The following is a 22,488-nucleotide window of genomic DNA, read 5'->3' as shown; positions in this document are numbered from 1 at the left end:
TTCCAATTACTCATTCTATAACATGGAAACAAGGTTCATGCTAAGACATGCAACCTTTTCTAATAATTATGCAGTTGAAAAAATGATATTTATACCAATTTATGCAACTTAAGAATCATTTCATGCCTTGCAATTTCCTATGGATTATTAGCACTTTCCATAATGACTCATTGCGAAGAAGATATGGCCTAATAATGCGATATGCAATTTATATCCCCATGCCTAATTGAAGTGCATTATCTTAATTTCGTTTTGTAAAAATGGACATTAATCAATTTCAAATATTTGCAATGCATAAAACTACTTGCTAAAAATGCATATCAATTTTCTCCTCATTTTATTTTGTTCATTCTATTGAAAATACTAATGTCTGAACTCTTCTGTCTCATGAGCTAATTCTTTCAAAATTAACCAAAGAATTTAAGACGAAAAATGCATCATATCTCAAAAAAATTATCAATGAACGATTGAATTATAACAACGTAAAATAAAAATTAGGAAGGAAAACCTGGGCTTGTGGTGAGATGTCCACGTGGATGCTAGGAGAGGATCCTCTTGCGGTTGCACCTTGGGCTTTCTTAGGAGCCATTTCGAATTCAGCTTTTTCGCCTTGGGCACGGAGTTATGATCTTGTCCGTCTCCTTCGTACGCGAACACCCTTAGTGAATTGGATTTAGAAGGCCTTAAAACCGGTTAGGAGAGGAAAAATCCACAAGAAGGCTTTAAGGACTTGTGGGAAACCTTACGGGAAGGGATTTAGGTGGAATTTATGCAAAATTGGGTGGAAGAATCCCGAGGGGGAAGGAAAAAAGAAAGGGTATGAAAGGGGCACACGAAGGGGCTTTGGATTCCCAGGGAAGGGGGTGTTTTAGTAAGCCCACATGACCAGGGCTAGGAGGAAGCCCGAAAGAAGAATTCATGGGGGGGGGGGGGGGGTTTAAGTCTTTCGATGGTAAGGCTTCTTTAAAGCCACGGAAAGGAGGCTTTTCTTGAATCCCGAGGGGGGGGGAGGGGAACAAAGGGTATGAAAGGGGGCTTAGGAAACCCCCTTGGAAGCTTCCAGAATCTTCAAGGAAAAAAAAGGGCACATGGGGGTGAAAGATGATTCCCACAAGCGGCGTCATGACGGCCAGGAGGCAGACTACGGCGGACTGCAGCGGCAGTTGGTGGCGCTGTTGCGACTCTTCCCTCCCCTTCACGGCAATGTAGTCTGACGGCCTTCTCTCCCCCTTTTCTCATGATTCCCCCTTTGCTCCTCATGGCCGCATAGCAGGGTCTCCACTTCTCTCCTCTCATGGCGGCACCCCCTCCTTGCTCCACAGCAGCACCCCCCCAGCTATGCTTCACACAACGGCAATCTGGCCCTCTCTCACACATCAATAACACTGTCTGCCTTGCATCCTCCCACCATCCCTAATTTAAATAGGTGAGGGGAGGGGATCCTCCCTCCCCTGCATGGCATCTCGCATGCCTTCTTCCCCCTGGAAGCTCCAGTAAGGAGCTTAGAGGCATTGCTAAACCCTTCTCCTCCAGCACGACAGTCGACTGGAGGAGAGAGGGATTATTTTTTAAAAAAATTGCTATTATCTAACTTAAGAGGAGATTCATATGCGGGAATATTACATTCTCTCCCCCTTGGAGGAATCGAGATTTCCTCATCTCGAGACAAACTGGGGATACTGATGGTTGAGAGTGCTTTCATCTATCCAAGTGGCATCCTCTTCAGGATAATCTTTCCACTGGACGAGGCATTCTCTCAAGGTTCTGGATCTCAGTTGTCTCTCCCTAACATCTAAGATCTTATCAGGCCTTAGTTCAAGGACTCCTTGACTAGGCATTACAACTTGTTGGTCATCAAAGTACATGGTTAGGATTAGATACATACTTCTTCAATAGGTTGATATGGAATACATTATGAACATTTAGGTTCTCAGGGAGTTGCATTTTATAGGCATTAGGTCCTAGGCACTTGAGGATTTTGTATGGTCCACAATACCTTGGACTTAGCTTCGTGCAATTTCCTAAGGATAGAGAACTCTTCTTTGGACGTACGCAAATGAAGACCATATCCCCTTCCTCGAAGATTCTATCTTGACGCTTCAAGTCCGCGTATGCCTTCTGTCTATCCTTGGCGGCTTGGATGTCCTGTCTTATTGATTTTATTTGGTCATCCATCTCTTCCAACATCTGCCTTGAAGCTTCAACCCTCAAGGTTGGATCTGAGAAGTTTAGGGGACTTCGACAGTCATGACCATACAATGCTTGGAAAGGGATCATCTGAATGCTTTGTTGGTAAGAAGCATTGTAGGCAAATTCAACCAAGGGTAAGTATTGAATTCACCTTTTTAGCTCACGACAACAGTGTGCCCTAAGCATATCCTCGCTGACTTTATTGACTCACTCTGTTTGGCCATCCATTTGGGGATGGTAAGCTATGCTAAAACAGAGTTGAGTCCCAATGGATTCAAAGATGGCTCCCCAGAAGTGTGATTTGAAGAGAGAATCACGATCACTAATGATTCTTCTGGGTAGCCCATGTAGCTCGAATATCTCCTTGATAAATAATCTTGCAATGTCTGAGGCTTTATAGTTTGTCTTTACTGGAATAAGGTGTGCAACCTTAGTAAGCATGTCAACCACGACCATGATGGAGTTGTATCCTCCCTGAACTTGGGGTAGGCCAACAACAAAATCCATACTGATGAATTCCCATTTCATTTGGGGAATGTCAAGTGGTTGTAACTTCCCTGGCATTTTGACATGTTCGGCTTTGATACGTTGACAAGACAAACACTCGGTGACATATTTGAGAACGTCACCTTTAAGCCTCTCCCAATGGTAGCTCTTCTTAACTGCATTGAGAGACTTGGCATAGCCAGGATGTCCTATGAAAGGGGAATCATGAGCTTCCCACAATATCTTCTGCTTAAGTGACTGACTTGCCGGTATACACAGCCTCGTTCTATAGTAGACAAGTCCATTATTGATAGAGAATTCATGATGCTTAGCCTACAGCTTTTGGTCCTGATCCTTGATAGAGATTTTTCTTAGCATCTTTTGATAGGCTGGATCATGGCATGCTTCCTCTCTAGCTAACTCAAGTATTGGATTGTTTGGCATGGATACCTTCGTGGCTAGAGATTTAGCTATTGATGGATTTTGCAAGATTAGAGAATTAAGGAATGTCTTGCGACTGAGTGCATCGGCAACTACATTCTCTTTTCTAGGTCAATACTTGATCTCAAAGTCATACTCCTCCAGCACTTCAATCCACCGACGTTGCCTCATATTGAGCTCGTTCTGGGTAAAGATCCACTTAAGACTCTTTTGATCAGTCACTAGAGTAAACTTGTTACCCAACAGGTAGTGTCTCCAAAGCTTTAGAGCATGGATGATAGCTAACAATTCCAAATCATGGGTAGCATAATTCTTCTCACGACTCTTCAGTTTCCTTGAAGAGTAGGCTATAGGATGACCTTCCTGCATGAGCACACATCCTAAGGCAAGTGGGCTAGCATCAGTTACTACCTCAAACTCCTTATTGAGGTCTGGAAGTTTTAGGATAGGTGCTGATACCAAACTTTGCTTTAGTCTATCAAAGCTGGTTTGTTCGGGAGTTGACCATACAATGGATGTTTGCTTCTTCAGTAAGTCCGTCAGAGGTGCTGCAATCAAAGCATAGTTTTTTATGAAGACCCTATACCATCCTGTCAATCCAAGCAAGCTGTGTATTTCTTTGACAGATGTTGGTATTGCCCATTCTAGCACATCTCTGACCTTGGCTGGGTCCACTAAGATTCCTTCTGCTAATACGATGAATTCCAGATATTCAATCTGACGTTTGAAGAATGCACACTTCTTCATTTTAGCATACAACTTATAGGACCTCATTGTCTGAAGGACAATCTGAAGTTGGGGTTCATGATCTTTTTCTTGTTTAGAATAGACTAAAGTGTCGTCGAAGAAGACAAGCACAAAATCATCAAGATATGGCCTAAAGATATCCTACATTAACCTGTTGAAGGTGACAGGTGCATTCGTAAGCCCGAATGACATAACTAGGAACTCAAAGTGCCCATATCTTGTGTTGAAGGCCGTCTTTGGGATATCTTCTTCCTTGATCCTTATTTGATAGTAACCCGACCTGAGATCAATCTTGGAGAAGATATTTGCACCTTGAAGACGATCAAGAAGCTCATCTATTCTAGGAATAGGGTACTTGTTCTTGACAGTTGATTGATTTAACCCTCTGTAATCAATACATAGTCGAAGTGTTCCATCTTTCTTTTTTTAGAATAGTACTGGAGCTCCCCATGGTGAATTGCTAGGACGGATGTAGCCCTGATCTAGTAGTTGCTTGAGTTGTTCCTTCAATTCAATTTCTTCCGGTATAGACATCCTATAATGTCTCTTTGCAATTGGCGCAGCTCCTGGTACTAGCTTGATCTCATGATCCACTTCTCTTTGAGGCACGAGTTCTGTAAACTCTTCAGAAAATACGTCCATATATTCCTTTAGCCAAGAAGGTCCTTCGCTAGACTCCTGCTTTTGATCTAACTTGTTGAGCTTAATCAAGTAGACATGTAGTCCTTTTCAGACTCCCTTTATAATCCGAGATGCCTTGGCCAATTGAATTTTTGGATTTCCAGCCTCTCCTTGAGTTGTGACTAATTCTCTTTCAGAGTTTCAAAAGGAAACTTGACCCTTTCCACAATGAATGTGGGTGTCATTAGGCTTAAGCCAATCCATTCCGAGTAGACACTCATGGATACCTAAATTAATGACTCTGAATTTGACCGAAGTCATCTTTCCTCCCAGAAAGAATTTCACCTTAGCAGTTTGCCTGGCACAAGTAACCTCATGACCATTTGCCAATTCCACAAGCAAGATAGGTGCTTCTACTGTGGCTATTCCTAGTCTTTTTGCACAAGCTGGTGAGATAAAGGAATGTGTACTACCACAATAAATCAAGGTCTTGAAACCTTTACCTTGATAGTCCGACAATGTCTGAATCACTGAGAACTGGTGATTCGGCCCTTTCTTGTGAAGAGCGGCATGGACTGTCGCCCTTTCAAATTCGGCTTCCATGGTCAGATCTTCTTCTTCTTCTCACATTTGTCTATTGGCAACGCACGCGGTTCTTCCTCTGCCTTGGGTAGCGGCTCTCTAACCACGACCCGTTCCTTGGAAAGGTGCTTGGCAATTTCCTCCTCCAAGCTTGAGACATTGCCTCTTGAAATGACCGGGCTCGTTGCAGTGGAAACAACGGAGGTTTCAGCCATTGCTTTGAGTAGGAATGAAGTTGTTGACATTATTAGTCCTTGCTTTCTTTCTTTGTCCCTGATTCTGATCTTGAACTCTCTTCATTTGAGGCCTGAATGCTCCTCTATTCGGGTCATTATAAGACCAAGTTTTGTTACGTCTTGGTCTAGCCTACACCTCCTGAATTATAGACGCAGCTCGAATGAGAGCGTCCTGAAGATCTGATGGATGCATAGATTCGAGACGGGTATTCACTGGTGGGTTTAAACCAACACAAAATTTGGACACCTACTATGTCATGTCCATCTGTGGTGCATACTTAAGAAGTGGGACAAATTTAGAATAGTATGTGTCAAGAGTGAGTCCCCGCTGTTTTAGCTCGTAGAACTCATTCATTTTCTACGTGCGATATGCAGGTGGTAAGTATCTTCCATGCACGGCTTTCTTCAGCTTCTCCCAGGTAACGGATCCTTCTGCGATCCCTTGATCTTTGCACCATTGCTTCCACCAAAGCCTGGCTTCACCAGTGAGCTTCAGCTTGGCGAGCATAGCCTGATTGGAGGGTATAGTCCCGACTGATTCAAAGTAATCCTCCATGGATTCAATCCAAATTTGAGCATCTTCTTGGATGGACCTACCTCTCCCGTCAAATTCGGGCGGCTTAATATGCTTGAGAAGAAACTTCTTCTCTTGGATTACAACAGTACTTGATGTAGGAGGCGAACTGGATTCTGAACCTAGGGTTGTGCCTGAATAAAGGTTTCTTTAACGTTATTACACAATAATCGTTATGATTTATATTTCATCTCCATTTCCGCTATCAACCAAGCAATCTAACCACTTAACTTTTTATCAATTCTCATACACAATCAGACATTGATAAGAAGAATTCTTGTTTGTATTTATATGGGCATAGCCCTTTCGGAATACAATATGTCTTGGGATGATAAGCCAACTGTTTACATTTAGTTTGGGGAGAATAATGTTGTATTACATTCATCTACAGGAATTGTATAATAGTATGGTTTCGGGTTTTGGATCTTCAAGAATCGGTAAGTCATTGGAAGTTCAGGGTATCCTTTCCATTGGAACCCATTCTTCTCATGGCGCCCCAATACTTTAATCCTGTCGGCGGGGATTACACGGGTTACTTCCTCATATACATATGAGTTCAGCTCAACCCTCCGACCTCGAATATGTAAAGTTGAGTTTACGTGAGCTTCCACAAAAATGAACAGCTTCATGACTTTCAGGACTTCCAACCACTTGATCCTCTTTAGGTATGCAAACTAGTGGGTAGCTATATAGTAGATTCCTGAGGTACCCGTCCATCTTCATTCTATGTACAAAGGCGATGGATTATAGATATGTTCTAGGATGGTCATCATCTCAACCCTTTGTCGATAATCCGGGGAATGCATCACAGTCATAAACATGATGCGGAACACTAAGAGCTTGTTCCATGCTTCGTAATTCTGCAAGACAGCATTGAAAGTAAGGAAATGTTTGGACAGCAACATTTGCTTTACTTTATCTTATTAGGATTTCATAAAAACAAATCCTTCGTTGGTTGGCTCTAATACCAACTGTAACGTTTCCACTTGTCATCTTCAGGACACGTCTTAGCAGTCCATCGGAAAGGATGTCTACAAAGCTTCGCTCGGCACTCCCATGGAATGTTATGGGGTTTGCGATCTAGGACTTTCCGCGTTTGCCATGTAGCGGAAGTATTCCAGGCGTTCCCACTTAGGACCGACGTGAATTAGGGTTTTCCCTATTGGTCATTTCCTAATGGCAACTAGCTTCGAACCCGAGCGAACTACTTTACGCAGAAACGCCAGGTCCAAAGCGGATTCACACTACACTTGGTTCAAGGAGAATGGAAAACGAGAGGGATGCCAAGCTCAACCTCTCTGCCATAAAGCACAGTCCCATTTCGTTCCCCTAAAACAACGTAAATCGGGATCAGTTATAACTCTAGGTCAACGCTCTTGTTTCTCATGTTCTTTGAACGATCTTCCTACTGCCCATCTTGATTGAGAAAAGTTCCCGGCCAATCTGGACCACCCATCTGTAGGACCCACCTATAGGCACATCCAGCGCACTTTCCTCAGGTTGTTTTAGTTATTTAGTTACCTAACACATTTAGTGGGACATGTATCAATCAGCTTCCTTAATTAGCATGTTAGGCACTCGTTCCTTCATGTAATCATAGCACTTGACATAGAAAAGAAATGTCAAACAAGTTCCTTTTTAACAGGTTATCATATTTATATTTGAAATACATAAAGTCTAGCCCTTGGCTTATCCACAATCCGTTCGAAGGCTATCCAACAATCCACAGGGATTACTAATCCAAGATTCTGCCTGTAGACTAGTATGCGGGCCTCGAGATCCAATCCGGAGTCACGTTAGCCTCTTGTGCAGGGTCCAGAAGGCGAGGGATTTACATCCAGAGCCCCCCTGGAACCCAAGCGTCCTCTTCCTCCAAGTAGCACTTAACGGAGAGACCTGTCACGGTGGGTTTGGTCCACCTTCCCAGCGTGGTTAACAACCCCCTTGGTTAGGGTCAGGCAAGTAGTCGTGGGTAACTGAAGCTGCCTCTCCCTTCAAGCCTTCAACCTGAAGCATTAGATATCCATTTATCCTTTAATTATTTGATCAAACAAAGCAAAACAGTGCTTTTAAATCTGTAACAAGCACAATCATTTCCATTGGTCATTATTGTTGGCCAATTGCTAAGGAGTGAATCCTTCTTTTTGAATGCATCCAACACTCGATCCGGGATTACTTCCGACTTGGAAAGATCGCCTATATCCTAGGTTAGGGCCGTACCCGATTAACTCGACTTTAGTCAATACCTTAAGTTCATATATTACTCCAATTTATTGATTGGTCTTTTGCCTCCAAGCAAATATCCAATCCCCGTATCTTGGTCATTTTACCCAAGAAAGGTACTATATCTTGATGATTATTCATCCTCATGCAAGATAACTTACGTAAGAATCTGTCAATCTCATTCCAAGGAATTGTCCATTCCCTCGTGATCAAATCACAAGATCATGCGACTCTACCACTTGTTGCACAAGTGTCGCATCAACTATGGGACTATTTACCCATCGAATGGAGTCACGAAATAATCTGTCCCTGATGGCATTAGGTCGACTTGTCAGTCCTAGGGTTTTGAGTTTCATCTTTTTAGCGAGAGGTTCTTAGGAAAACCCTAGATCACTTTTCGCAAGTAGGTCCGACTGTCCCTAAATTACGTGAATGCGGGCAAGTCTTTAGGGTATCGGGGTTTTAGCTTTGGTAAAACAAACGACTAGGTAATGTTTCCAACGTGCTAACCCGAGTCAATTCCTTGGGATATGTTGCATTTAATTAACCCTTTTCTAATGAGTACTGCGCGGGTTTATGTGTTTAGGTTTATGCCAATTTAACCTATCTATTTTTGAAGATAATTACGCTATCATTTCCATAACCACATGACTTATTATCTATGCGTAATTTGATTTTTAAACACTAACTCTTCGGTTTAAGATCAAGCATAGGTTAGGTTATAGCCTAATTCCAATTAATCATTCTATAACATGGGAACAAGGTTCATGCTAAAACATGCAGCCTTTTCTAATAATTATGCAGTTGAAAAAACGATATTTATACCAATTCATGCAACTTAAGAATCATTTTATGCCTTGCAATTTCCTATGGATTATTAGCACTTTCCATAATGACTCACTGTGAAGAAGATATGGCCTAATAATGCGACATGCAATTTATATCCCCATGCCTAAACGAAGTGCATTATCTTAATTCTGTTTTGTAAAAATGAACATTAATCAATTTCAAATATTTGCAATGCATAATACTACTTGCTAGAAATGCATATCAAATTTTCCCTCATTTTATTTTGTTCGTTCTATTGAAAATACTAATGGCTGAACTCTTCTATCTCATGAGGTAATTCTTTCAAAATTAACCAAAGTATTTAAGACAAAAAATGCATCCTATCTCAAAAAAATTATCCACGCTGTCGTCATGTTAAGGGTTGAAGGTCTACCAGCGGGGCTTAGTGCAGAAGAGAAGTATGGGATTCAATGTTTGGGAAAGGGAAAAAGATTGGAGTTTGACAAGATCCGGATTTTAAAAATGATTTAGATTTAGAAGAAGAAGTCAATATTTTTCTATGCATTTAGCATACATGAATGGAATAAAATAACTCTATCTTGATTACATCAAATGCTTTTGGATACATAATCCATAACATAAAGGATATACTCAGATTCTTAATCCAAATATGAATTTCAAATGCAAGCTCTAATGGCTTTTATCTCAAGTACATAGATGAATTTCAACTCTAGGAAACAAGTATTATGTTAGTAGATTTCAAATACATTCAAGATTTGGGCAAATGGAACATGAAATGCATTGAAGGAGCATAATTTTAACTTCATCCCTGTTTTAAAATAGAAAATTACAGCCCATAATTAAGCTCAAAAAGAGTGCATAAACTCATGAATAAGCTCCTCTAATCATTAATGAGTAAAGTCCTGATGAAAAGAGGTAATTTTCTTCTATTACAACACATAAATATCTTGTTTGCTTATAAAAATGGACAAGAACAGTGGGCTGCCCTGCTTATGACTGGTTATTTCAGCCCATAACAGCCCATATACCTTCAAAATCCTCACCCTTTGCTTGCCCAAAGTTACTCAAGTACTTGGGTACAAGTCGGGCTTCATTGGACCATGAATAAGGTAGACAAAATAAGAGAAGACGTGCATAAGAGCATGCTGAATACTTTTCTCTCAGATTTTCCCCTTTTATAGACTGTCATACCATGCATTTTTGTCAGACCAAATGGACATATAAGTGGAGCTCTCACCGTGTTTGCAACTTCATCTTTAGGTCCTGTTAATCTCTAGTTTGCATGCTCCAAAGCATGCACCAGTGGCTTCAGCTCTCTCCAGTTGCAGTCAAGCTGTGCAGCCCGCATTTTGCGTCGAAAAATGCGAGCTGCTTCCTGCTCAGGCCCAAGTCACTTTTTTACCTATTTACGTCACTTGCTGGTTACATTAGTCCATTACCTCAAGTCCCCTGTGAACCTAGTAAACTTTTAGCATTTTTCTTGAGTTCTAACCATATTTTGGCACTTTAATCAATGTGATTTATCCTGTAGACTGTCAATTACTTCCAGCTCACCAAGTTGAAGGTTCCCATAGACTTATTTTTCATCAATATGCATGGTACAATTGAAAATTATATGCTAAATACAAAAGAACTTATGTAACTAAGTTGGTTATTGAGTAACAATGATTGAATTTTGTATGTAAATTCCTCATATAACTCCCAGTGAAGTACTTCTGTGTTCATAAGAGTCCCATGATTTATATTATGAACAATAAACTCTTTGACATTCACCTCCTCCTAACCTGCACATCCTCCGGCATGTGCCATTTCATAAGATTACAGGTTAAGGAGGGTCTTCTTCTGATATATCTTCATCTTCATCCTCTAAGTCTTTTTCTTCCTGCTTGTCTTCAAGTAGAGGGCTCATATCTAAGTCATCAAGCTCATAAGTTGAAGATTCTCTTCGTTTGAAGAGCTTGATTCGTTTCCCAGCTATTGGTATTTTTATCCTGGTCCCATCTATTTCAGCCAAAGAGTAAGTAGCATTATTATGTACTACTTTTACAACATATGGTCCAAACCATCGCTTGGCTAACTTTCTATGAGCACTATATTGATTGTCCAGGCTGCTACCATAGACAAGTACCCAATAATTCTCTTGAATAGCTCTTGGACGGAGTCGATGATGCTTGTCAAACCTCTTCTTATTCTTTAATCTTGTTGTTTTCAGCCTTTCAATGGCTATCTTGACATCTTCTGGCCTTCTTTCAAGTTGCCTTATGCAGAGAGTCAACAATTCTTCTCTAGTCATGCCTTCATCCCAAGGTAAGATCCTCCATGTGACAATGGACTCCTCAATAGGCATGATAGGTGGCTGTCCATGTATTAGTTTAGCCGGCATATAACCTATTACTGCACTATGGGTAGTTGTATCAGCCCATAATGCGAATGGTAGCATTTTAGGCCATTCCCTCATCTTTTCTTTACAAGATTTTGCTAAAGCTTTAAGAATTGGTTGATGATCTCTTTCGCTCTTACCATTGCCTTTAGGGTTGTAGGCTGATGTAAGAGATAGCTTGATTCCCAATTGAGAAAAGAAATGACGAGCCTCATCAGCATCCAATTCTCCTCTGTCAGCAGTTACTTTGGCAACGCAACCATACTTGCAAAATACTTCTTCAAGTAAAAATCTACAAACACCTTGAGTAGACTTTGTTGTAAAGGCTTTTGCTTCCACTTGATTTGTGAGATCTTCTCTAGCAAGTACTAGATATCTCATGTTCCAAATTGCTGTAGGCATGGTTACCAAATCAATAACCCATCTATAGTGAATGGATAAAGGATAGGTAGGCTGAAGCCCATCTCTATGCTTAACCATAGAGTACATTTGACAAACATGACAAGACTCAACAAAATGCTCAATGTCTTTATACATGTTTTGCCACCAAAATTTCTCTTTTATTTTGGTAGAAGTGCCCCATATGCCTCTATGACCAGCCAATAGGCTTTCATGAAATTCTTGCATGACCTATCTTTGAGTCTTTTTGTCTCCTAAGACACGAACAGGCACCCTTCCTTTCTTTTTCGCATGTCTCCAAAGGTAACCATCTTTAAGAAAAAAGCCATAAGCTTTTCTCTTAATTCTCTTGAACTCTTCATTAGACCAATCTTCTTTCTTTGTCATAGTGCTCAAAAATTGGCCAATTTTTAGCCAATCATCTGCATAATATTCTTCTTTAAAGTGTGAACAAACCATAACAAAACATTGAGCATGCTGTCTACTAGCTGCCCACTGTCCTCCTTTGGTTGTTTCATCCTTCCTTGCTGATGTAAAATTGGTTTCAGTTGAACCTGTTTTACTTGCTGTAATTATTGTACCTGTATTTTTGACTGCTGAATCATCATTAGATTCAGCTGTACTTGCTGTTTTCAGATTTGTACTTGCATTTACAACATCTTTTATAGACTCTGATTCTTCTTCATCCATCATTTCTTCTTCATCCTTATATCTCGCACGTGAAAGCATGTCAGCAACTGGATTATCTCTTCCTGCAATATGTTTCAAATTAGGATTTAAGGATTTAATATAGGCTATCTATCTTAGCATAGCTATATCGGGAGTGGAACAGTTGGCAATCATGCCCAAGAGTGGAAGGCAATCTGTTTCAACTATTACATGTGCACCCATGAAGTACTCCCTGTCACATTTCAATGCAGTTACTACTCCCCAAAGTTCTCTTTTAATTTGAGCATACCTTCTTTGTCGTTCATTAAGAACCTTCGCTCCAAATCGGATTGCATATTTGTTGCTTTCAAGGTTGTCTTGACCAACTACCCATCCTATTCCAATAGGACTTGTGTCCACTGTGAGTATAATAGGCTGTCCATTAGAGTAATTAGCCCTCTTTAAGGTGGGGGCTGAAATCAGCAATTTCTTCAGTTTTCGAATAGCTTGAGTATGTTCTTTTTCCCATATAAACCTTTGGCAATTTCATAGCAATTGATAAAGATTTTCAGCAACATGAGCAAAATGTGGTATCCAAATAAGGTAGAAGACACATGCACCAAGAAATCTTCTCACCTCTGAAACATTTGTACATATTTCTTGCATTTTGCTGATAGCATCAATTTTGGATGGAGAAGGCTTTCGGCCGTATGGACCACACATATGCCCTACCACAAGAACTTCTTCAACTCCAAAAACAGATTTAGCACCTTTAAGAGTAAGATGGACTTCTTCTAATTTAGACAAGATTTGAGCACAATCATTAATATGATCGGAAACAAACTTGTGACATCCAAGTTCATTGAGTTCTTCATTCTTCTCATGAACTTCACATCCTTTGATTGGAACATCATCAAGGAAGAGTTAATTAGGGAATATAATCCCTCAATACTTTATGCATGGTATTCATCATGTGAGATACTGAATTTGAAGCCCCTTGAGGTAGAGTACACATGCAGACTAAGCTAAGAGGCGTCTTCATTGTGGTAATGTCTCTACTTTCCAAAGCAAGCTGAAATTGGTCATAGCCTGATCAGTATAAATCTCCCATGGAATAGATTGCTCTAGCTGCAAAAGCTTCAGCAAATTCATCAACAATTGGCCTTGATCCAACATTTCTAATAGTGACTTTATTGACAGGCTATAAATCTTGAATGAATCGCAAAGATCCATTCTTCTTAGGCACGGTAAACCATCGGTTGGAATATGGAGATGAGGATGGCTCTAATATTCACATTTTTATCTTTTCATTTAGAAGTTCCAATAACTTAGGCAAATGAGCCCTTGGTACCGGAATTGGTTTAAGATTCCAAGGAACATGTGGAACCGTAAAAATCACCATTGGTGCCACAATGCTTGGATCCACACAGCCAATTTCATGTGGCTGAAATGAAAAAGCTTTGCCATGATTCTTTAATATCTACATGAAGATTTTCTTTTCAGCTCTGGCAAGAGGAAAGAGTCTTCACCAATTTTCAGCTTTTGTAGACTTTCTGCTGTAAATTGGTGACCAATATCTCTAGGATCACGAAGGCTTGGCTGTTTGGATACCCTTTCTTCCAGTCCTTCGCTTTTAGGTGGTAGAGGAGTAGCCACCGGATTTTGACATTTTTATCAACTATTTTATACTTTGTTTCTACTCTTACTTCATCCTTGTTTGGCTGTCCAAAGGCTTCATAATCTGCAAATTCTTGAATTATGTCGTACATATCCAATGTACATACCTATATGGACTGATTTTCAGCTTGGTTTTCTGCATGAACGGCTGTATAAATTTCAGCCATTGTATCATTATAATTCAGCCCATAAAATAGCCCTGAAATTTCTTCATCTTTACGTAAAACATCAATTTGCTTCAGCTCTTGTTCCATATGACACAAATACTTTCTTTCAGCCCTATTCATGGCTGAAAACTGTTTACAACAGCCCACACTATTGACTGTAAAATCCTACAAGTCAGTTTTTGGCCTTGCCTCCTTTATATGTGGAGGCAATTTTTTATGACATGATGCACTGCCATAGCCTCCACTTATAGCAACGCTACCCGAAAACTCTTAAATTCTCAAGCATTAGAAGGAACAGGATGATCTCTTAACCGATCCCTATTCCGGTGATGATTTACACATGGTGCCCAGATCGGATATTGTATGCTCGCGTAGTGAACACCGGAAGGTCCCCAAGAACAAAAGAACTCTACTTTTTGCACAAAACTCAAGGTAGAAAGCATGCACGACATGAACAAGAGACCAATTGGGTGCAATCTCCCCCCATCCCTTGTGTGAGTGCTCCACAAAAAGCATGTATTTTATGTATTAATCATCTTCAAGCTCAGATAATAGCCCAAATTACAAAATAGCACGCTTTTGGCTTTTGAGTTTGCTTTAGCACAAAATAGAAATAAAGCTAATGGGTGGGCGCCCAAAGAGTCAGGCATACCCAATACAATGTCCAAATAAAAATATCATAATCGTGCGCCCATGTGCATACAAAATAATAAATAAATAACAAACCCCTTAATAAATAGACGCGACAAAATATAAGCGCCATGCCTAAGTTATGCGCCCATCAAAATATAAGTGATAACTCGAATACACGCTATCCTCCAATGCTTTCCTCCGCCACTGTTGCTGTCTCTAGACATCAATTGAAGCATTCACAATCGTTAGTAAAATAATACAATTAAACCGACAAAAGTGAATACCTAGCAGTCTTCAGCTATATAAATAAATCAACTAGTTAGAAATCAATCCTAACCTTAATTTATCACGAGTGCGCACTCTAAACTCATAAACATTTATTAATTTAATATGTATTTTGCGGAATCACCCGCTATGGAATCACCCATGTACACACTAAATTAATGAAACGCCCGAAAAGGATAGGCATCCCCATCAACTTCTCGCACAAAGAATCCACTTTGTGTATGAGCCCCGGTCAACAAAGTTTACGAAATCCACTGTAAAACCTCACGGAATCCACCGTGAAATATGCCTCCTGGCATCATACCCTCGGGGTGGGATAGCAATTTTCCTCAATTGCTATTAGCTCAATGTGGAGCTAACAGAGTGGGGAAAGCATTTAAGTCTCTAGCGTGCATCCATTGGGCCTCTTCAACAGGATGGTTTTTAAACTTGACCAAATATCTAGAATATCTACGGCCAGTTCTAGTGGTCATAAAGTCAGTATCTATGATAGCTTCAAGCTCAAGGATTTCAGTCTCTTCATCTAGCAAAGGTGGGTTTTCATAAACAGGGTGTACAGGTAATTGGCCTCTAAAGGGTCGTAATAAACTAATGTGAAATGTGTTGTGAATTTTCCAGTGAGGTGGTAGTTCTAATTTGAATGCATTGTCATTGATTTTGTGAATGATCTTAAATGGTCCATAGAATCTAGGTGCTAATTTCACAATTGGGTGTTTATCTAAACTTTATAATCTACGTTTTTCTATTCTTAACCAAACATAGTCATCAACTTTGAAATTCATGGTCTGTCTTTTCTTATTGGCTTGTTTTGTATATGATTGCTGGGCTTTGGCAATCATGTCTTTAACCTCATAAAAATTAGTAGCGTGCATATTAGCAATATCATCTGCACTCTAAATTCTATTTGATAAAGATGTAACAGGTGTAAACAATCTATAACCATAAATAAGTTCAAACGGTGCTTTCTTTGTAGCTGTGTGTGGTGTATTGTTATATGCAAATTGCAGTAAATGCAAATGTGTAACCCATGTCTATGGTTTAAAAATAGTGTAAGCACGTAAAAGATCTAAAATAGTACTGTTAGTAGCTTCTGTTTGTCCATTAGTTTCAGGATGAAATGCAGATGAGAAATCAATCTTTGTTCCTAGGTTAGCAAACAAAGTAATCCAAAAGTTATTACAAAATCTAGAATCACGGCCAGAAATAATAACTTTTGGTAATCCATGATTAGTGAAAATAGTTTTCAAAAATAATTGTGCTGCCTGAGATGCTGTTAAAGTTTTCTTACATGGAATGAAATATGTTTGTTTACTAAACCTGTCTACAATAGTCCAAATCATATCATGGTTAGCTTTAGTATTAGGTAAACCAGTAATAAAATCCATAGAAATCTGTTCCCATGATCTTGATGGAATAGATAAAGGCATAAGTAATCCATACTGTTTACCATGATGTCTCTTAACTCTTTTGACAAACCAAACATTCATAAACAAAGTTAGATACATCAGTGTCCATATGTGGCCAATAAAAATCTTCAGTCAATGTACGTAAGGTAGATATGATACCTCTATGACCTTGATATGGAGGACAATGAATCTCATTCAAAACAAAAGATCTAAATGGTACTGTAAGACATAATCTCTTTTCATAAAACATGAATCCATCATTGTAAAATAGTGAATCAATAGGAATTCAGTTATTTCCAACTAACTTATTCCAATTAGCATGAAAAGTAATGTCCTGATGATAAGCATCTTTCATAAGGGTTAGAGAATCAAATGATATAATAGAAATATTATGAACGGTGGGTCTTCTACTTAATGCATCGGCTACTACATTTTCTTTACCTGGTTGATATTGAATAAGGGGATGAAAACTCTGAATAAAAGCTGCCCATTTGATATGTTGGTTAGATATTTGGGGTTGACTAAGTAAATGTCTAATACTTTGTTGATCAGTCTTAATACTCTCTCAAAAAATGCATCCTATCTCAAAAAATTTATCCACGCTGTCGTCGTGTTAAGAGTTGAAGGTCTACCACCGGGGCTTAGTGCAGAAGAGGAGTATGGGATTCGATGTTCGGGAAAGGGAAAAAGATTGGAGTTTGACAAGATCCAGATTTTAGAAATGATTTAGATGTAGAAGAAGAAGTCAAGCTTTTTCTATGTATTTAGCATACATGAATGGAATAAAATAACTCTATCTTGATTACATCAAATGCTTTTGGATACATAATCCATAACATAAAGGATATACTCAGATTCTTAATCCAAATATGAATTTCAAATGCAAGCTCTAATGGCTTTTATCTCAAGTACATAGATGGATTTCAACTCTAGCAAACAAGTATTATGTTGGCAGATTTCAAATACATTCAAGATTTGGGCAAATGGAACATGAAATGCATTGAAGGAGCATAATTTTAACTTCAGCCCTGTTTTAAAACAGAAAATTCCAGCCCATAATCAAGCTAAAAAAGAGTGCATAAACTCATGAATAAGCTCCTCTAATCATTAATGAGTAAAGTCCTGATGAAAAGAGGTCATTTTCTTCTATTACAACACATAAATCTCTTGTTTGCTCATAAAAATGGATAAGAATAGTGGGCTGCCCTATTTATGACTGGTTATTTCAGCCCATAATAGCCCATACACCTTCAAAATCCTCACCCTTTGCTTGCCCAAAGTTACTCAAGTACTTGGGTACAAGTCGGGCTTCATTGGACCATGAATAAGGTAGACAAAATGAGAGAAGACATGCATAAGAGCAGGCTGAATACTTTCCTCTCAGATTTTCCCCTTTTATAGACTGTCATACCATGCATTTTTGTCAGACCAAATGGATAGATAAGTGGAGCTCTCACCGTATTTGCATCTTCATCTTCAGGTCCTGTTAATCTCCAGTTTGCATGCTCCAAGCATGCACCATGGCTTCAGCTCTCTCTAGTTGCAGTCGGGCTGTGCAGCCCGCATTTTGCGCCGAAAAATGCGGGCTGCTTCCTGCTCAAGCCCAGGTCACTTTTTGACCTACTTAGGTCACTTGGTGGTCACATTAGTCCATTACTTTAGGTCCCCTGTGAACCTAGTGAACTTTGAGCATTTTTCTTGATTTCTAACCATATTTTTGCACTTGAATCAATGTGATTTATCCTGCAGACTGTCAATTACTTCCATCTGACCAAGTTGAAGGTTTCCATAGACTTATTTTTCATCAATATGCATGGTACAACTGAAAATTATATGCTAAGTACAAAATAACTTATGTAACTAAGTTGGTTATTGAGTAACAATGAATGAATTTTGTATGCAAATTCGGCATATAACTCCCAGTGAAGTACTTATGTGTTCATAAGAGTCCCATGATTTATATTATGAACAATAAACTCTTTGACAATGCACAATTGAATTAAAACAACGTAAAATAAAAATTAGGAAGGAAAACCTAGGCTTGTGGTGAGATGTCCACATGGATGCTAGGAGATGATCCTCCTGCGGTTGTGCCTTGGGCTTTCTTAGGAGCCATTTCGAATTCAGCTTTTTCACCTTGGGCACGGAGTTACGATCTTGTCCGTCTCCTTCATACGCGAAGACCCTTAGTGAATTGACTTTAGAAGGCCTTAAAATCGTTTAGGAGAGAAAAAATCCACAAGAAGGCTTTAAGGACTTGTGGGAAACCTTACGGGAAGGGATCTAGGTGGAATTTATGCAAATTTGGGTGGAAGAATCCCGAGGGGGAAGCAAAAAACAAAGGGTATGAAAGGGGCACACGAAGGGGCTTTGGATTCCCGGGGCAGGGGGTGTTTTAGTAAGCCAGCATGACCAAGGCTAGGAGGAAGCCCGAAAGAAGAATTCGTGGGGGGGCGGTGGGCATTAAAGTCTTTCGATGATAAGGCTTCTTGAAAGCCACGGAAAGGAGACTTTTCTTGAATCCTGAGAGGGGGGGGGGGGGAAACAAAGGGTATGAAAGGGGGCTTAGGAAGCCCCCTTGGAGGCTTCCAGAAGCTCTAAGGAAAAAAAGGGCACGTGGGGGGAAAGATTACTCCCCTAGGCGGTGTCACGATGGCCAGGAGGTGGACTACAGCGGCAGTTGGTGGTGTTGTTGCGATTCTTCCCTCCCCTTCACGGCGACGCAGTCTGACAGCCTTCTCTCCCCCTTTTCTCACGATTCCCCTCTTTCCTCCTCACGGCCGCATAGCAGTCTCTCCACTTCTCTTCTCTCACGACGGTGCCCACTCCTTGCTCCACAGCAGCGCCCCCCTGGCTATGCTTCACACAATGGCAATCTGGCCCTCTCTCACACATCAATAGCAGTGTCCGCCTTGCATCCTCCCACCATCCCCGATTTAAATAGGTGAGGGGAGGGGATCCTCCCTCCCCTGCGTGGCATCTCGCATGCCTTCTCCCCCCTAGAAGCTCCAGCAAGGAGCTTAGTGACCTTGCTAAACCCTTCTCCTCTAGCACGACAGTCAGCTGGAGGAGAGAGGGATTATTTTTAAAAGAATTTGCTATTATCTAACTTAAGAGGAGATTCATATGCAGGAATATTACACAACTTAAGCATAACTTGGTGATAGCACCAATTCTGAAGCTTCCTAACTTAAACAAGGAATTTGAAGTTGTCACAGATGCTAGCACACTTGCACTGGGCTGTGTAAAAATGCAAGAAGGTCATCCCATAGCTTATTCCTCATAGAAGCTAAAAACCCATGAGAGGAATTACGCCACCCATGACTTGGAACTGCTAGCAGTGATCCACGCCCTCAAACTTTGGTGACATTACTTGCTTGGTAACAAGTTTTCTTTGGTCACAACACAATATTAGTGAGTTTGGGAATCTCCCAATTTCCATTTTTTGAATAATAAATAGGTAGCACCCGAATAACATGCCCATAATTTTTTCAAAACCATATGATGTGACCTTTCATTGGAAAGCGCTTGAAAAATGAAATCTATTGAGCTATAGAGCGCTCGATTTGGAGTTATAGTGTTCAAGTTATAATAAATCCAAATATTTGACCACATATCCCAGACTAATGGAAAATTCCCATATTCCCCAATATGGTGTTCACAGACCATAAGAGTCTTAAATGGATCTTCACCCAGACCGACCTCAACACGAGGCAATGTCGTTGGATAGAAGTTCTACAGGAGTATGATTACAGTAGTACTTGATGTAGGAGGTGAACTGGATTCGGTACCTGGGGTTGTGCCTGGATAAAGGTTTCTTTAATGTTATTACACAATAATCGTTATGATTTATATTTCATCTCCATTTCCGCTATCAACCAAGCAATCTAACCACTTAACTTTTTATCAATTCTCATACACAATCAGACATTGATAAGAAGAAGTCTTGTTTGTATTTATATGGGCATAGCCCTTTCGGAATACAACAAGTCTTGGGATGATAAGCCAACTGTTTACATTTAGTTTGGGGAGAATAATGTTGTATTACATTTATCTACAGGAACTGTATAATAGTATGGTTTTGGGTTTTGGATCTTCAGGAATCGATAAGTCATTGGAAGTTTAGGGTATCCTTTCCTTTGGAACCTATTCTTCTCATGGCGCCCCAATACTTTAATCCTATTGGCGGGGATTACACAGGTTACTTCCTCATATATATATGAGTTTAGCTCAACCCTCCGACCTCGAATATGTAAAGTAAGGTTTACGCGAGCTTCCACAAAAATGAATAGCTTCATGACTTTCAGGTCTTCCAACCACTTGATCCTCTTTAGGTATGCAAACTAGTGGGTAGCTATATAGTAGATTCCTGAGGTACCCGTCCATCTTCGTTCTATGTACAAAGGCGATGGATTATAGATATGTTCTAGGATGGTCATCATCTCAACCCTTTGTCGATAATCCGGGGAATGCAGCACAGTCATAAACATGATGCGGAACACTAAGAACTTGTTCCATGTTTCGTAATTCTGCAAGACAGCATTGAAAGTAAGGAAATATTTGGACAGCAACATTTGCTTTACTTTATCTTATTAGGATTTCATAAAAACAAATCCTTCGTTGGTTGGCTCTGATACCAACTGTAACGTGTTCACTTGTTATCTTCAGGACACGTCTTAGCAGTCCATCGGAAAGGATGTCTAGAAAGCTCCGCTTGGCACTCCCATGGAATGTTACGGGGTTTGCGATCTAGGACTTTCCACGTCTTCCATGTAGCGGAAGTATTCCAGGCGTTCCCACTTAGGACCGACCTGAATTAGGGTTTTTCCTATTGGTCATTTCCTAACGGCAACTAGCGTCGAACCCGAGCGAACTACTTTACGCAGAAACGCCAGGTCCAAAGCGGATTCACACTGCACTTGGTTCAAGGAGAATGGAAAACGAGAGGGATGCGAAGCTCAACCTCTCTGCCAAAAAGCACAATCCCATTCCGTTCCCCTAAAACAGCGTAAATCGGGATCAGTTATAACTCTAATCAACGCTCTTGTTGCTCATGTTCTTTGAACGATCTTCCTACTTTCCAGCTTGATTGAGAAAAGTTCCCGGCCAACCGGGATCACCCATTTGTAGGACGGACCTATGGCCACATCTAGCGCACTTTCCTCATGTTGTTTTAGTTATTTAATCACCTAACACATTTAGTGGGACATGTATCAATCAGCTTCCTTAATTAGCTTGTTAGGCACTCGTTCCTTCATGTAATCATAGCACTTGACATAGAAAAGAAATGTCAAACAAGTTGCTTTTTAACAAGTTATCATATTTATATTTGAAATACATAAAGTCTAGCCCGTATGCTTATCCACAATCTGCCCGAAGGCTGTCCAGCAATCCACAGGGATTACTAATCCAAGATTCCACCCATAGACTAGTATGTGGTCCTTGAGATCCAATCCCGAGTCACGTTAGCATCTTGTGCAGGGCCCAGAAGGTGAGGGATTTACGTCCAGAGCCCCCTTGGAACCCAAGCTTCCTCTTGCTCCAAGTAGCGCTTAATGGAGAGACCTATCACGGTGGGTTTGGTCCACCTTCCCAGCGCGGTTAACAACCCCCTTGGTTAGGGTTAGGTAGGTAGTCGCGGGTAACTGAAGCTGCCTCTCCCTTCAGGCCTTCAACCTGAAGCATTAGATATCCATTTATCCTTTAATTATTTGATCAAACAAAGCAAAACAGTGCTCTTAAATCTGTAACAAGCACAATCATTTCCATTGGTCATTATTGTTGGCCAATTACTAAGGAGTGAATCCTTCTTTCCGAATGCATCTAGCACTCAATCCGGGATTACTTCCGACTTGGCAAGATCCCCTATATCCTGGGTTAGGGGCGTACCCGATTAACCCCGACTTTAGTCAATACCTTAAGTTCATATATTACTCCAATTTATTGATTGGTCTTTTGCCTCCAAGCAAATATCCAATCCCCA

This window comes from Lygodium microphyllum, chromosome 8 (genome assembly GCF_053477565.2).
Source record: "Lygodium microphyllum isolate KBCC chromosome 8, Lygodium_microphyllum_v1.1.10, whole genome shotgun sequence".
NCBI lineage: Eukaryota > Viridiplantae > Streptophyta > Polypodiopsida > Schizaeales > Lygodiaceae > Lygodium > Lygodium microphyllum.
The sequence above is the reverse complement of the archived record's forward strand: the minus strand, read 5'-3'. Positions refer to the sequence as shown.